The sequence below is a fragment of the Thermobia domestica genome, chromosome 17 (genome assembly GCF_964235325.1).
Source record: "Thermobia domestica chromosome 17, izTheDome1.hap1.1, whole genome shotgun sequence".
Taxonomy (NCBI): Eukaryota; Metazoa; Arthropoda; class Insecta; order Zygentoma; family Lepismatidae; genus Thermobia; species Thermobia domestica.
Genome location: NC_137470.1, coordinates 156,174,714 through 156,193,985, shown reverse-complemented (window position 1 = coordinate 156,193,985; position 19,272 = coordinate 156,174,714).

Below are 19,272 nucleotides of genomic sequence, written 5' to 3'. Positions count from 1 at the left end.
TCAAAGACGCAGTTTGCGTCATATCCCCAATTGTGTGTACCCCTACAATTTGAAGACACAAAGAAATTACACAAATCTAGTAGCAATACGAAAAGAACATCGAAGGACAAGATTTTTTTTTGGTAAGTGCTAAGACTGCGCAATATACTAAAGACAATGTGTGGTACGTTCTCATGAAATAAATAGTAATACCAATATTAATACAGTAGTAATAAGGCTGACAATGACAGTTGAACGGAAGAAACAAGCAGTTGTTGTCGTCAGAGCCCCCTGTCGTTAGCGTCAGCTCACTGGAAGAATCGGGGGTGCCTAACCGGAGCGTTAATGCGATTTGTCAAAAGTGTACTAGTACCTCGCGATCGATATTTTGGTAATCACTGTTCTATGCCATACAAGTGACTAAAATTCAACTTTCAATAACAGATGTCCATAAGTTGTGTAAGAACCTACAAGATACATAAAGTTTATTGAATTTTCGGTAGATAATGAGTTCTGGTTCTCAAGCTTGTCTTTTACATAGATAAATAATTAATAAAAGAATTAGCGGCAAAAGAGGGTTCTCCCAGAGTAGATCAATAACATAATATGCACTACCAAATTATATCCTATATCAAGGTAATAAACCAAAAAAAAAATATTATTTCACTATAAGTATCCTATATTAGTGAACCTCACTATCAAGCCGTAGAGTGATCGTGAGACAGTGTGACTAACGGTCCCTCATACCTTAAAAACAAAGGCCAAGTCTTGGTAGCACCATCTTACCAGGACCGTGACGTGTGAGTTACATGGCTCTCACACATAGCAAAAAACTAAACCCAAGCTCCTTCAAACAACATCCAGCCAGAGCCATCTTCCCGACCCGACCCTTGACCCGACTACGGTAGGTCCCATAATTTCGAAGCTATGGACCTTTAAACTTCATTTTTACACGTTTTCGACAGCCTATAACTCCGAAAGGAAGCATTTGTGCACCCAGGTTGGTCTTTACTTTTTGTCTTATATTGGTGTCAGGAATCATCTCTCAAACGTTGTCGGTGTTGTTTTGAAACACCCTGTATTAAAAAGATGATAAATCACCGCTTGAAAATTATAGACCTATTTCACTCAACTTTTTCAATAAAATAAAGAAACCACATGAATGCCCACGTAGCGTCCTTTATACTAAAACATGACCTAACAACACACAAGCAACATGGTTTCTTAACAGAGACATCAACGGGAACTGCAATACTACTAATTTTTAGAGAGGTAGGTGGAAAGTGATCAAATACTCCCCAACATTTAATTTGAAGTATTCACCAACTACCTCTCTCAAAATGATTGTGCAGGTGCCGGAGGTTCTGAAAGCTAGATGTTTAGATACTTTACATACTAGTTCCTCAATGTCTTGACCTGACTACAATCGGTCCTAGGTTAGTTGAACTATGGACCTTTCATTTTTAACTTTTTTGGTACCATATAACTAAGAAACTATTCACTTCCGACCATAGGTCCATATGAACTTTTTTTTTTCTTATTTTGATGTGAGGAATCTATTCCCAAAATATTGTGACAACTTTTTGTAACACCCTGTATAAACTTGTTGAAATTAGAACCTCGTATTTTTAAAAATTTTCTTTAGGATGTACGTATCTCAGCTCATAAGTCAGGCACGCTACACTTTGGATTCAGAATTCAGGATTCTGTACCTCAACTACTTTCACAGTTAAAAACCTAAAAATAAATCATAGCACAATACACCTTGATATAACTTAATGCATCTGTAACCTATTATTCTATATTGTTGTATTGGTAAACCTCTAAATCCCAAATAACCTTAGTACTTCAAAGTTACCTTCAGAAGGAATACTTTCTTTCCTTTACATAAACAACTCTTTAATAATTTTCATGACATCGAAGAACTTTCCAATAATTTCCCTGGCATTCCCTGACTTTCTTGGTCTGTGGAAATCTTGTTATATAAAAAGTGATGTATGTAAATACGCCGGTATTATGCCTTACAGGTATAAACGCTTAGGATTCTGTTGATAAAGTCAAAAAAGAAGTTCAGAAATATGTGTTACAACACTGCTTTTATTCGGTAGAGTAATATGTGAATTGAGAACTACATTCAAACTTCATGATTTATTACAGTCACATGCAATCTGATCAATGTCATTACCTGTTTTAACATTCGAGAAATATGCAAGGGCTTCTATATACACTAACTAAGTAACTAACTAACTCTATGGCCTATGAAACCTGAAGGTTCAATGTCGCATTCCAAAAGCTCTTCACTGACTTCTATTCTCAGCCAACTGAATCCGGTTTCTACTTTGTACTCCTATTTCTGCGAGATACATCTTAATATTGTCCTCCCATCTGCACCTATGTGTTCCTAATGGCCGTTTCCCGATTGGCCTTCCAGTTAAGACTTTGAAAGCGTTCCTACTTTCTTCCATCCTGGCTACATGACCTGCCCACCTAAACTTCGTAGACTTTATGACTCTAACAATGATGGGTAAACCATACAAATTATGTAGTTCCTCGTTATGAAGTTTCCGCCATTCCCCATTCCCGTTCCTCTTGGGTCCGAATATTCGTCTCAGGATCTTGTCCTCAAATACTTTTAATCTATGTTCTTCTCTCAGAGTAAGCGACTATGTTTCGCAACAATACAGAGCAACAGGCATGATTATCGTTTTACATATTTTAAGATAAAAGACAGAATTCACGACGACAAGAGATTTTGAACTGAATAATAACACGAATTCCCTGCTTTTAGTCGACATTTAATTTCTTCGTGAATATGGTTTACGTTTGTTAATATTGATGCTAGATATTTGGAAGTATTCACTTTATTAAAAGTATTGTTTGATATTTTAACGTGTCCATAATTTGCCGTATTACGATCCCCACGAACTTTTCTCGATATTTACTTCTATATATAGTACGAGTAATACTTACTTACTCTAATATAATATCATGCAAAACTGTAGGGTATAGTTATTAGACTAATCCATGTAATTTGCACTATTATTGTTTATTTTATGTTTGTAATCATTTATAAATGGTGCGTCAAATTCAGATGCATTGAATACAGTGCTAAACGTACGAAAAAAGAACGAAAATAAACAATACAATTCAACAATAAAAGACTGTAAACTGCATTCATATGGTTGTCAATTTCTTTCTACAAACTAACATATACATAAAGAATATTTTAAATTGTTGAATAATGTAGACATTTTCCAGAACAGACTTTAAACATTTTATTAATGTAAAAACGTTAAAGCTTAGTTTTGCACTTACTTCAGTGGGAAGTTAAAACGACGGAAAAAATAAAGAAGGGAAGCGTCTTAATGAGAAGCCGGAGGAGAATCGATTTCGAAGAACTTCAAGAATCGATAATTTCAGGAATCGATTACTAAATTGAAAGGGTTGGTTTTGATTAAACTATAAATAAATTTAAAATTTTGTAGAAAATAAGATCTAAGAAAACTAGTCTTTATAATAAAACCAGTTGAGAATGCTCCATGAGCATTGCCAGAAAGAACTTAAAAAGAATGGGGAGGTGGAGTGGGAAGGAAAACTGTCATTGTTCCTAGATGTAAAAGTAAATCTTTTTATCCGCACCTTCTTCTCTCTCTCGCAAAAATTAGTAATATGTTATCTCTCTATGACTTACAGTTCTCGAGATATGGCTGCTTAAATATCTAGAAATTTGAACTTTTTTGGCCAATATCTGGGGAACGGTGGCCAGTTGGCCAGTAGACAGTTAACCAGTGGGCACTGGTTACTATTTGGTATTAAAATGTTCACCATCCTCTTAGGTATTGATCAACATCATCTCTCTACAATTTATGGTTCCTAAGCTATGGCTCATTAAATAACTAGAAATTGGTCATTTTTGGCCAATATCACGGAAACGGTAAGTCATAGAGAGATGATATTGGTGTTAATCAATACCTAAGAGGATGATAAAAATTTTTGTACCAATATTAGTTGGTGGCCACTGGCCAACTGGCCATTGGATAAACCAATGTCCAGTTGGACATTGGCCGCCGGTTACCATTTGGTACCAAAATATTTTTTCATCCTCTTAGGTATTTATCAACATCAATACTATATCTCTACAACTTATGGTTCCCGAACTATGGCTCGGGGGCAAGGTGGCTCAGAGGTAGAGCGTTCACCTCCGATGCTTGGGGTCCCTGGTTCGATCCCAGCTCGCGCCGTGTGGAATTTGTGGTGGACAATACCGTGTTCGTGGGTTTTCTCGGGGTTCTCCCGTTTCCTCACACTTTCTTCATTCCACCAATTCAGTCATTTCTCATTTTCACCGTCTCCTTTAGCATAATCGTGGGACATAAAACTAAAAGATTTCATTTTTGATTATCGGAACTATGGCTCATTAAATATTTAGAAATTGGCCACTTTTGGCCAATATCAAGGGAACGGTAAGTTATAGAGAGATGATATTGGTGTTACTCAATACCTAAGTGGAGGGTAAACAATTTGGTACCGATATTAATTAGTGGCCATTGGCCAAACCAGTGGCCAGTTGGACAGTGGGCACCGGTTACTATTTGATACCAAAATATTTACCATCCTCTTAAGTATTGATCAACGTCAATATAATCTCTCTACAGCTTATGGTTCCCGAGCTATGGCTCCTAAAATATTTAGAATTGGTCCATTTTTGAGCAATATCACTCGAACGGTAAGTCATAGAGAGACAATATTGGAGTTAATCAATCCCTAATAGAATGTTACACATTTTCGTATCAATATTAATTGGTGGTCACTATACAACTGGCCATTGGCCAAACCAGTGGTCAGTTGGACAGTGACCACCGGTTACTATTTGGTACCAAAAAGTTCATAATCTTATTAGGTACTGTTCAACATCAATATCATCTCTCGACAACTTATGGTTCCTGAGCTATGGCTCCTTAAATAGCTAGAAATTGTCCATTTTTGGCCAATATCACGGGAACGGTAAGTCATAGAGAGATGATATTGGTGTTAGTCAATACCTAAGAGGATGGTACGCATTTCGGTACCGATATTAATTGGGGGGCCACTATACAACTGGCCATTGATCAAACTAGTGGCCATTTGGCCAGTGGCTATCGGTTACTATTTAGCACCAAAATGTTCACCATCCTCTTAGGTAATGAACAACACCAATATGATCTCTCTATGACTTACGGTTCCCGAGATATGGCTCCTTAAATCTCTGGAAGTCGGCCATTTTTTGGCCAATATCTCGGGAACGGTAAGATTGACGCGAAAAATTTAATCACTTTCTCTGATAATTTTTGAAGCTCTATCAAATACACGGTTCAAAATTGAAAAAAATCGCAAATAAGAGAGAGACGGACAGAGAGACACACAGACAGAGAATTCAGTAACGAACTTTTTAAATTCGTTGATAAAATACGAATAAAACTGTCTGTCGGCTTCATTAATTCCACTGTTCTATTCAGTAGTGACAGAACGTCTTTAAAACCACATGATTGTTCAAATTCTTCACAGGTGCTTTGAGTGAGTGTTTACTTCCCTTATTCAATTTTCATCTTATTCCGTAATTAAACAATTTAAACTTATAACCCTTATAACTATCAAAATTTGAGCTACAAACTTTCTACAGCCTCAAAATAGGCAGTCAAATCCGTCTTACTTCGCACTAGCATCCAATATTGTCTTACCTCGGTTTCGTTCATATTTTAATAGTTATAGGTAAGTTACTTTAAATGCCCCACAAATTAAAGACATTTTGTTTCAAGAAACAGAAAACATACAGGATAATTTAGCAAGTTTAGATTACATCTACATTTCAAACATTGACTTGTGAAAGATGAAGCTAAAACAACGGAAATGATAGTCAAGTATACATATAATTTACGTAATATAAAGTAAACAGTAATAGTTTGTACGGCTAACTTTACTTATTTTATAATTCTTGGACGAACGAATTTCTTTAATATAGATTTGAATCATTACAAACAGAATATATATATATATATATTGTGACTACAAATACAAAATACTCAAATTCAAATGCTTTTATTAAAGCGAGTGAGATTCAGTCTACGGTAGTCTAACATCTAATTCTTGTCATTTAACACAAAAACCGAATACCTCACCTCTGTTTAAAATAACATATAAGGGTTTGACTTACAAAAATAACAAATTTTGAATGATGCTGTAAAAGAAATCTTAATTTAAATTTTTTTATGTTAATAACCCGTATTTAAAACACCTTTAACGCTATAGAAACTATATGTAATACAAGGCAACCAAAAAGTTCTTGTGATTTTTGACTTCCCATAATCATGCGCTCACAAAGAGGAAACTAAATTAACCACGCCTCCTAAGTGATCGGGAGTTAGTCTGATCATCGACCTTCAGTAATACAGCCACGTTGCGTACGTACAGAAGTCATAGCTCATCAGTGTCGAAGAGAAGTAGAGGTATCGAAGCAGCTTGTTCGCGAGTGTTCGTTAAATGTTTCTAAAGTGGGTCTCTAAGCTGCTCATGAAGTTGCCGCATATGCCAGACATTTGAAGAGAATGCAGTGTAATAACGAACCACCAGGTATTGGTTTCAGAAATTATGTTCGGGAGATGTGAGTCTTTCGGATACACCTCGTACTGAACGACCATATGTGGTGGATGATGAGGCCCTGAAAGCAGCCATTCAGGAGGACAGTGTCTAAAGTGTGAAGAACTTGCAGAAGGATTCCGTGTTTCCACTGAAACAGTCACATTGCACCTGCATTGGATAGGGAAGTCATACAAGTTAAGCAAGTGGGCACACTACACGTTGTCTTCGGCCAACAAAGAACAACGAGTGATAACCTGCTTGTCGTTGCTCATTCGGCACCTGAACACTGATGAAGTGAATCACTTATGACACTCCCAAGCGTACTAGACATTGGTCGTCACACATCTCAAGACCACCTCTACACGTATGAAAGGTTATACTGTCTCTATGGTGGAATTATTGTCAAGATGTGCATTACTACCTTCTTCCACTTTGTCAGACCATCAGTGCTGATCTTTACTCTCAGAAGTTGCAAAGGGTGCAGCGTGAATTGCGGCAAAAGGAGCCACCATTGGTAAATACCAAAGGTGTGCTGTTCTTGGAGGACAATGCGAAGCTACATATGGCAAAGAGGATCCGAAAGACCCTTCAGCAACTTGGTTGGGAGACATTGTGCCATGTACCATGCTCACTGGGCCTTGCGTCAACAGATTACCACCTGTTTCATTTCCTCGAGAACCGACACCGTAGGAGATCCTTCGCAAATGAGGAAGACCTGCAGAACGCATTCATGGATTTCTTTGCATCCACAACCCCGGAGTTTTATCTTTCCTGAATGGTAAGATGCTCATCCCTAGTCCGATCCCAACTTACGTCAAGCAAGTTCTGTAACGGACAAACACTGTATATGTGTAAGTGTTCTCAGAGGTATTTCGCTTCCTCGCACTTTCTTCATTCCACCACCGTTTATTATCAGCATCGCCCTTAACCTTAGTACATAATCGTCGGAAGTTAAACTAGAAAAAAAAGGCTTTATTATTTTTAAAGTGAAATCTTTTATATATTGTATTAAGTTGACTGGTAAGTAATTAAACAATTTAACAAACGGAAACAAGGAATCTTTGTTATAATGATAGTCTAACGTACTTCATATGAATGTTTATATATTGTCTAGTATGGTGGACATGGATAATATCGACAATTCTTTGGATTTCTTTTTCTCCAATTGCTGTACACGAGCTAATAAAATAATATTGGTGAATATACAATAGATAGGTATAGGAGAGGTAACGGATTTATGAATATAGAAAATAGTTTACATAGATCCTTCTCCACAAGGAGACTTGCTGAAGTGTAGCTGACCTTTTTTGAGTGAAACTTTACATACAGTTTAGAAATGAATTTCTTTTCTCCAAACATTCTATCACGAAAACTTTGTCGAGCGCAAATAACTTTGCATCGATTGAGGAAGATCATATTAAACAATGTAGCGTAATTTTCATTGGGTGTCGTGAAAAGGAAGACACGTCTTAAACATCAGGAGCTTTGAATTGGACTGTACATTAAGGATTATAAATAGCACTAATTATTAGGAGTAATTTTGCAAGTATCGTTAACTAGAACACATCAAAAACAAGAAAGAGAATGACAATTACAAATCGTAAAAATATTAATATCTCAAACATAAAACTACAGAGAAAATACTACGTTAAAAAACTTCATATTAAGTAAATCTTATCCTGGTGTTTTAAAAAGCAGTTATGACACACAACAAATAGTTCACTACCGATTTTACGATATCACAAGCATTTTTTTATACATTGGCTACACACACATTACCATTGTCTCTCTCTTAGGATGCTTTTGAAGCCTCGAAATAATTGATCAACATTTACCGATGTGACACTATCATATTAGAACCACGTCACAACCTTGTAACTTATAGTAACATACATTCCATGTACGTATTTGGTTCGTCAACAATAATTCGTCCCCATCAGTAAAGAACATTTAATTGTATATCTCACAATGAACTACATTCCACGATAATGGTGAGTAATGTAACTCGTATTTCTGGCACAAAGATGAACAAAACTTAACAAGTAATCATAAAGTGGCAAATATAGCCAATTATCACAATAAATGACATTTAATCACGATTTCTTGTAAAAACAGCAAAAAATATCAATTATGCCATTCTGCCTCAACTACCGGGCTTTAATCATTATGTATCTGATGATTTATAATTTACCATCTGTTCTAGCCAAAATCTCAATTACGTCAAAGGATGTGGTACCAGACGTCCTGATATTGTAGAACTAAGAAAAGTTAAATATAAAAAAGAGGAGAAAAATATTTAGTAAAATAGAAAATTAATAGACTATTTGTTTTTAATTTATAGTTCCATCATTAATACGAACATTGATCCGTTCAATAATGAAAAGAACGGTTGAGTTGCAAGAATCAATATAGTTAACTAAAGGTATAGAATCGAGTGACAGAAGTGTTGAATTCAGACATTTTCACCGGGGGGGTATGTGAACTCCTCGGGGGGATGGTTGTTTTTCTGTATTTTGCAAGAAAGCAGCATATTTAAAAATTCCATTCACATGCACATCTTATCTAATATTGAGACTAATTGCTGATAAATATTCAATGTGAGATTATAATTAAAAAAAAAACAATCGTTTGATTTCATCTAAAACATTAAATAAAAACTGAAAAAAATATTTTAGACTAAATTTTAACTGCTATTTACAGTAGCTATTTTTGTTATTATTTCCTATATTCAGTAGTTAGTGTTAGTTACTAATGTAGAAGTTTTCAAAAAGATTTAAATTAACTCAAATATTTTTTTTGTCCTAAAACAAACATACATAGGAATATCTTAACAAAAAGTTATCATTCTTTCTCACACTTCTGATTCTAAATCAAGCATATTAGCCTTTGTTTCTTTACTGCATACACATCAATAGTTTAGTTTATGAAATTGTCAGTAGATTAGTGCCGTGTCATGCAAAATCAGCGCTTGGAGTATACGACAGCACCCCTTTACATATGAGTGAGGTCAACAGACCAGTCGCGAAAGGTGAGAAAATTTTAAAAAGTAAACCCGGCTTGACCAAAATGTATTGCCAAACTCGGTCATAGCGTTAAGCAATACAGGTTTTATTGACTATTTGATATTCTATCTCAGATGTTACATGTTTAATATTTATATAGAATGGATCTGCGTCATTTATATGTATATTGAGAGATCGGATTTCGTCTGCACGTGCACGGAAAGAAAAGCAAATAATTGGCTGAAGTAATTTCTACATTTTGTGACTGAAATTTTGATAGTTTCTCCGGGGGGGGAATAAATTTTCTTCGGGGGGGGGGAGATTCCCCCGGGCTACCCCCTGAATTCATCCCTGAGTGACAGTTCCAATATCTAGTCGCTCTGCCTCCGACGATTAAAATATATAATGCTTGATCAATTGGAACATAGACAAAACTGGCAACAGTGCAAGTAGCTGAAGGGCGGGCAAGAGGTGGCGACGCTGCATTCATCACAGATACACGTCCGTTGAATAGGAGAGAAAATTGAAACAACAGTAGTGTACAACGATTTATCAAAAAGATAGTCGTAAACCTGGTTCGTTTGCTGAGATAAAAATCCGAAGTGGTAGTAATTCTTTGGCATAAAAATATTAGCTTCGATATTTAAATACCATTAATCTCACCTTTTTAATAAAACTGACAACGTCTATAAACGATGTTAAACTGGTTTATTATTTGATATAACTTATAATATCCTTTTCTTAAAACTGTTAAGTACACAAACTCACTGACTAGGTAACCGTAAAACATGTCCATATCATCCACTATCCCATAATAATCACTTACATATATTAAAAAACATTCTTCTTTTGTTAATATGAAATGAACATTCTACTAAGTATAGTGCATATGTATGAGTACTTTCTGCCCAAGGTACAGGTAAATATTACACAAACCAAAGTATTTTGTTGTATAAAATGTCGCTCGACAAAGGGACTGAATATAAAAGTCATGAGTAGGCTTGGCTTTTATCTTCAAGAACCACTGGTCCGTTTACATTAGTGTTCTTTACATTACATATGCCCATCATATTTTAATCGCACCTTGTATATCTATTCATTATATTTCACATATACATATATATATAAATACATTCGTAACAATTCTTTCATTTCATCAATATTTATCTTTAATTACATTAATTATATTTATTTTATTATTCTCCACTATATTATTATTACATTTTCTTATTAAAATATCGTCGCTTATTTAATTAATCGTCGAAGAGTGCGATTTCAAAAAATGTAAAGGACAAACGTGGGTTACAAATAATATCAATCTTTGCGGGCGCATTAAATAACAAATAAGTCGGATGTTGCATTTAAAAGTATACATAGTAGCACTAAGATGTTATAATAAAGAAGAATTTCTTTCAAGGTAGTCGTTGGATACTTGATTTTATAGAATAGAGCTTCTTTTTAACATAATCTTTGACAATTAAGTTTTCAACACAAATCAATCTAATATAAATAATCTTTGCTTTTAATTAATTATAAATCGAATTATAATTCCTCATATTAACAAGAAAGAATAAAAATCATTTGAAAATTAATTTTCCAGTCTACCTAAAACTCTATTTAAGCATTTCAAGTATTTTTAAGAATCGTTTTCATTATTGATATTAACACATAAACTTAAAATGAAAATTTACAAGAATCTACAACTAACATGAATTTAACCTAATTTCAGTAACGGTAATCAGGTTACATTCGAACTTGCATACGGTTCTAATAAAGTACACTGTACTGCGCTATCATGATTAGGTTCTATATTGTGTTGTACATGTCTTTCATCGTGATTCTGACTTTGGTATGAAGTCCCATCTCTTGATCTCCAATTACGTCTATCCACGTAGTTCGCTGCATTTCTGGAATTTCGCCATACATTACGTCGATTTTTAAATCTATTTTGACTATATGGTCTAACATACGAATTGCTACTATTAATTAGGTTAGGCGGATTCTCTACATAACCTTGCCTATTGTGCGCATTATGATTGCTAGAGTATACTCGGCTTAGGTTAGGTCCTGTATTATTCACACTCCGAATATTTAAATTCCGAACAGGCACCAAATGATCTGAATTATTCTTATTTTTACCCATTCCTGATTGTGGGTTCATGGCATGGTATTGAGTTTCGTAGCATTGGACAAGCATCAATAAATGGCTGAAACTCATACACTGTGTGGAAAATAAGATCTGTTGCAATTTAAATGGAAGCAAATTTCGAATCGATGCTATTATTCTCGATTCCGATTGCAAAGGATTAACGACCTTTAATTCGTTGTAGACATTTACAACAAACTCTACAAGAGATTTGTGCAATCGAGGATTGAAGTGTTGATTTCTAAGGGTGGCATCTCTATTTGCCAGCAAAAAGTCATTTTCATAATTTGCGATCAATGCCGCTTTGAATTCCTCATAGGTACTAATGTGATCACGTATTGCTTTAAACCATAAGGAACAAGGTGGGAGTAATACATGGGGTATTAATTTCATATATTGTGATCGATCGATAGACATTATATTGCATTCGTCTTGGAATTTCTCTAAGAAAGAAGTAGCATTCTCATTACACTTACCACTGAATTTGCTCATAGCTCTAATTTCACTCATCTTAACACTTAATTTTACCTTCTTTTTCTCATTCCTTGTTCTTGTTGAGTGATAGTTCCTATCCGTGACGTGCTGTGCTATGACACCATCTATGTTTCGCTCATCAGTGCTCTTCGGACAACTTTCTTCTAGTATAATATCCTCATCAGATCCGGGCGAAGGCGAGTTCATCTCTGGTGAGTGAGGCAACTCAAAGCGATCACTACCCAAGTTATTACGGTAAATGTTGTCTTTAGCCTGTAACGTTCTAATCTCTTCCTGAATAGTAGCTAACAACTGTGTATTTACACGTATGTTATTAGAGTTGTTGCTGACCTGGATCTTTTGCTGTTTAATGGAAGATTCTATTACTTCTAAATCTTTTTTTACAGCACTAATTTCTTGGTTTTGTTGATTGTGCTTTTCTTGACAATCATCGGATATCCTTTTTAACTTTTCCTCGAACTGTGAGGAAATGTCGTTCACCACCTGGACAATTGTCTGTTTCGTTTCATCTGATTTCTGTTCTATCCGTCTACTTAATTCTTCATATTGCTTGTTAGCTTCGTCAAACTTCTGTTCCATTCGTCTACTTAATTCTTCATTTTGCTTGTTAGCTTCGTCAGACTTCTGCTCTATGGTCTGCTTTAATTCTTCATATTGCTTGTTAGCTTCGTCAGACTTCTGCTCTATGGTTTGCTTTATCTCGGTAGACATCTGCATTATTTGTCGCTGTAAAGCTAACAAGATATCTTCCGATGCCAATCCTGGTGTTACACTAGTCTCATCGCTGTCACTAGTATTTGATTCCTGCTGCATTGTTTCGTTGTCCATTTTTCTTATGATTACCTTACCACTTCGCAATATAGTTAAGTTCGTATTCATTAACTGTAATATGAAAGTAAATTCAGCCTTACTCTTCTTCGGGAATTGAATTTACAAAGTCCCGGGTGAGGTAAACCAAATTTTTACAACGATTTATCAAAAAGATAGTCGTAAACCTGGTTCGTTTGCTGAGATAAAAATCCGAAGTGGTAGTAATTCTTTGGCATAAAAATATTAGCTTCGATATTTAAATACCATTAATCTCACCTTTTTAATAAAACTGACAACGTCTATAAACGATGTTAAACTGGTTTATTATTTGATATAACTTATAATATCCTTTTCTTAAAACTGTTAAGTACACAAACTCACTGACTAGGTAACCGTAAAACATGTCCATATCATCCACTATCCCATAATAATCACTTACATATATTAAAAACATTCTTCTTTTGTTAATATGAAATGAACATTCTACTAAGTATAGTGCATATGTATGAGTACTTTCTGCCCAAGGTACAGGTAAATATTACACAAACCAAAGTATTTTGTTGTAAGTGTCATGAATGGATTCAAACGAGTACTTCGTGTGTAAAGAAGGTGTTTCGTCAAGGGAACTCTTATCGAATGCAAGTAATATACGGACACGCATGTTCGAAAATAAGCACACGCTGAAGTGGTGACTCAAGTTCTGAGGCAGAGAGATACACACTGTCAGATGTCCCATGACTGTGAAAGACGCCTGTAATCAATCAGAAAAATAATACACTGTTTACATGATGGCAAAGGATAATCGCTGTATAGTGGTACCTAGGGTGTCAACCTTAGCGTCGAATCCATCTATAGCATCCTATATATAGGAAATCGGGATATCGCAAAGTATATGCCCAACTGATACCATGACACCTCACCGATGGAGAGAAAGCTATGCAGATTAGGATATGCCTGGAACATTTTAGCCTATATCTCATGGACGAACAACGTTTTTCGGAGCAAATCGTGGTTTTTAATGAAACAACATATTTCGACTTTCTAGCTTAAGCAGTTTGCCCTGGATGTTGATCAGTCAGTCAGGATTATTTTATATATAGAGATAATGACAGCGGGGTAATGAGGTTAAATAACTTGAAGAAACCATCTTTTCTTCGTTCTAATGAACTGTTACTATAATGTCTGGCACATTATTGCTAGCTTAATAATAATAATAATAATAATAATAATAATAATAATAATAATAAATCTGACTTAATACTGGGTTATAAAAGAATTTCGAGATATCTAATCAACATTAAGGATGTCAAAAACATCCATCGAACAGCTTTTTCAATAGAAAAGGTAGTGTGTGAATCCTATTACATTAGAACAGAAAAGCCTCGACTAAATCTGGATAAAGAAAATATGGATAAGAATTGAGTTAGTATCAACTACATACAGTTTTTCTGAAAAAAAAAAAAAATATTTCCTTGTAGTTTATCACACCTTCATATTGCAAGAAAGCAAATTCCCAAAAATATTAACTCTCAAAGGAGGAAGTAAACTTCGCGAAATATCAAGTACAATACTTATTGTGCTTATATTTTTCGACTGCTTACTGATCAGTGAATTTTCATCGTAATAGACATCGTAGGTGGTTAGAATGTGCCCCTCCAGCGAGAAAATCCCTAGTTTGATTTCCAGTGGAAGCTCATGTGATTCTGTCCTGCCTCTCTCTTTCTCTCTCTCTATCCTCAAATCAGCATGACAGTTGAATTAGTTCATGCAAAAAGGGCTTCAGTCACCAAAGTGCGAAATTGAGTTCACATCGGATTTTGTTCCTATTTGATACACTTATGTATCTATGCATAAAGAGCTTCAGTTTCATTGGTCTAACATTTTATAAACAAATATCAACTTCGATTATTCTAGGCAACATGAGCTTGGCTGGTAGACCTACAACGTCTGGAACCTGGAGAAAAAAGTCTTAACATAGTTTTGTCTTTAAAAAGAGCAAAATATAATAACTAATTAAAATTACATGGATACAGGGCTTCGTCTATAATTTACGTGCAAGAAATACTTCAGTCCAAAGCGGAAAAAAATTGTTTTTACCATGGTAATGAGCATAAAAATTGTTCTGTTATAGAGCATTCGATTAATGTAATTTTTACCTACATGAAAAAATGGCCATTTTCATATTACAGTTTCAAAACTACAATGTTTCTCTTATTTTTCTCAAAACTAAGTTTTTGAATGAAGCCCTTTTTGCGTTAACTGGTTCACTTGTTAGATTCCATCGTAAGCACACGGAAGCTCATAGTTTCACTCAAAGTGTATGTGGATGTGGTGTTTTATTTCTCGGTTGGTCAGATCAGAACGAAATTCAGTGGGCAACTAGCCTATCGTCTGAAGGATAAAGACCGTTATATTTGGTGGGCAAGCTTGGCCATGGACAGGCTCGGCTCAGTAACAGAGGCTGTGTTCCACATCTTTACACGGAGGAAGCTTCTCAGTTTTGTTCACCTCTGCTTGTGTGACTAAGAGTTTTCCTTAGCGCAACGTTTAATGGTGTCTTAACCCCTTACGTACCAGTGACAATCATGCGGATGTCATGAAAACGTATCGCTTATTAATGGTCGTATTAATCCTGGAGATGACGAAATTTGTTAGTAGATGTAAGGCATGAGTTAGTTCTACTATTTCTCCATAGGTGGCAGCACCTTATTGACAGAAAAGCAAAAAATGTTTTGTCTCAGTAGATGGCAGGCCTAAGGGAGCATTCAATTACGACACATATATTTTTGTTTTGAAGATAAACAATTAGCAACTTCGAGATTGGAAAAGGAAAAATTTTTTCATTGATCTCCGGTCATTGTTGTCAACCTGAAGCAGTATAAAATACCTTCAGCACAAGAGAATTTCACTTTTTCAATCCAAATGTTCCACAATGCAAATAACTGAATAATCAATAATGTGAATGCTCTCTTCACGCGCGCATAATAACTATGCTCTATAAAACGATTTAGACAGTCATTAACAGTAAATGAAACCGGTATTATAGCACGCACATGGAAAATGACACCTGGAGGGCAAGGGGTTAATAACATGATGTCTCCATGATGAGTACAACTGTTTGAGTTAGACTTCATTGATTTTCCATCTAGATCAATGGTTTGGAAAATATCTGAAGAAGGAGAAAGGTTCGTGGAAATTTTCAGATAGACGACTTACTAACTTTTCATAAAACTAACTGCCATATCCTTGAATACAAAGTAAAACGAATGTTGAACAAAATATAAAATGCGGATTTTCAATTACACACACATTACTTAAGTATGGAATTGTTAAGCGAGGGGTAAGAGATTTAGATTAGAAAATATATTGGTTTAAAGCAGATATCGTATTTACAGTTAAGTAACATTCTATCTTTAACATTACACATGCAATATTTTACTTTAATAACATAAATATTCTATAATCTTTTCAGGTTATCATAAAGATTTTCCACGGACGACGTAGTATCCCTCTTGTTGAAGAGGCATCCGAAGAGGCACAATTACATAGAATGAATGTATCAAACTGAATCACCATCACTGGATATTGTGTACACTTTTATGTACATTTCTAGAATAAATTGTAACAACATTAAAATAAAAAAAATAAATAAATCTTACAGCTATAAATATAATATGATTTTCAATAAATGTCATGAATACAAGAGATACAAACAAAAAAAATAATTATTAACCAATAAACACCAGAATACTATTGTCTATAGAATCAATTTTGAAAGAAAATGCTAATAAACTCAGTTTAAGTGGCCCTGCGTAGCGTAGTCGCTAAACCTCTCGGCTTTTGTGTGAGCGGTCCCGGGTTCGATTCCCAGTGGGGACACTTGGTCGAAAAAGGGTAATAGCTTTTTGATGCCAGCAATCCTAAGTGAGGTTTTCCTGAGTTTTCCCTCATTCACACCAGGTGGTACCTAACATGTAGGTCCCATGTCGATTCCTTCCTTCCCTTTCCCCAGATAGTCTGCTCGCCGAGGGACGTAATCCCTCTTACCTGACGGCCAACATGGCCATAGATGCCGAAAGTCCATAAATTTAATTCCTAATTCCTAAAACGCAATTCAATGTGCATCCCTAAACGAAATCAGTATGGTACAAATAACCAAAACGTTTTTTTCAGATAGTTCGATTTAGGATTCAGATTTCTGGGATTTCGGCATCTGTGGCCATTTTAGCCCGTCACGTTTGAGGGATGACGTCCCTCGACGAGTACATTATTCGATGAAAGGGAAGGAAGAAAGGATTGGGGAAGGAAGGAAGCGGCCTGGGACCTATAAGTTAGGTAAAATCCCAGCATTTGCCTGGTGTGAATGAGGAAAACCCAGGAAAACCTCATACAGGGTGGCTGGCATGATAAAGCTTTAACCAACTTTTCAAGCGAGTGACCTCACCGGGAATCGAATTCGGGACCGCGCTCACCTTCAGATAGCTCATGAAGTAAACACTCCACGCTTCACAAGAACACAAGAAATGAGAAATGCACGAAAACGCTAACACTACTAATTTAATGTTGTAATACTCAACTAGTTATTTAAATATGAACGCGAAATTTTATTGACATAAAGTTGTAATATTAGTAACAACTAAAATCTTTTGCTTGCTATCAGTTGTCAACTATGGACTTATCGACAGTAAAGTCAACATGTGACGCAAGTGTAGGCTTCCACTGGAGCCGACGGCGATATTATTGGTGCTTAGAAAATAAATAAATAAATAAATAAATAAATAAACATGTATCTATCAAATTGTTTACCACAAAATGGAGAGCTAGAGCCCTATAAGTTGATAGTAAGCTAGAGCCCTATAAGTTGGTAGTGAGCTAAAGCCCTATAAGTTGGTAGTGAGTTAGTCCTATAAGTTGGTAGAGAGCTAGAGCCCTATAAGTTGATAGTAAGCTACAGCACTATAAGTTGGTAGTGAGCTAAAGGCCTATAACTTGGTAGTGAGCTATTCCTATAAGTTGCTAGTAAGATAGAGACGTATAAGTTGGTAGTGAGCTAAAGCCCTATAAGTTGGTAGTGAGCTAGTCCTATAAGTTGATAGAGAGCTAGAGCCCTTTAAGTTGATAGTAAGCTAGAGCCTTATAATTTGGTAGTGAGCTAAAGCCCTATAAGTTGATAGTGAGGTAGTCCTATAAGTTGATAGAGAGCTAGAGCCTTATAAGCTAATAGTAAGCTAGAGCCCTATAAGTTGGTATGAGTTAAAGCCCTATAAGTTGGTAGTGAGAAAGTCCTATAAGTTGATAGAGTGCTAGTGCCCTATAAGTTGATAGTAAGCTAGACCCCATAAGTTGGTAGTGAGCTAAAGCCCTGTAAGTTGGTAGTGAGCTTGAGTTCTATACGTACATAGTGAGCTTGAGCCCTATACGTTCATGATGCATTTTTATATGATACATATGAGTTCAACAACGCACTACCTATTGTCTGCGTATCGGAACCTGTTTGCTGGACGTATACTGAATTTGTGACCTTAGTCCATCCCTTTGTTGTGTTGCTGAGGAGGATTTCCAACAGACGTCAAATCAATATTTCATTCGTACCAACCTAATACTAATCCTAAAAGCTCCGTGTGCTTTGGAGGAAGTGTTTTTTTACTGAGTATACATCATGTTCTTTCACAAAAATAATTTTCTGGTTTTGAAACGAAAATTTTATATTTACGTTTCACGATTATGTCGTGTAAGCTAGAGGTGACAGATGATTCATGAAAGTGAACAATTACGAAAGAAAAAAAATAAATTTTTGAGTTTTACGTCCCACGCTTATGCCGGCTAGGTGAAAGGAGACGGTGATGATGAGAAATGAATGTAAATGGTGGAATGAACAAAATTGGAGAAACGAGAGACCCCCGAGGAAATCCAAGCACACGGTGTTTGTCCACAACAAAGTCCACTTGGTGTGAGCTGGGATTCAACCAGCGACTCCATGCACCAGAGATTAACGCTCTAACATTGAGCCACCGCTATCCCAGCAGTACTGATTCGAACTTGTATACGAGGAAATTCGGGTTGCTCAGGAAATTGAGGTATGATCGGTTAATCTTCGTTTTAATAAGTGGTAGAGCCTTCACCTCTTTTGTATGGGGTGCCTGGTTTGATACCAGAAGAAAGAAGTTGGTGGTAAACAAACACCGTGTGCGTGGGTTTCCTCGGGGTTCTCCCGTTTCCTTACAC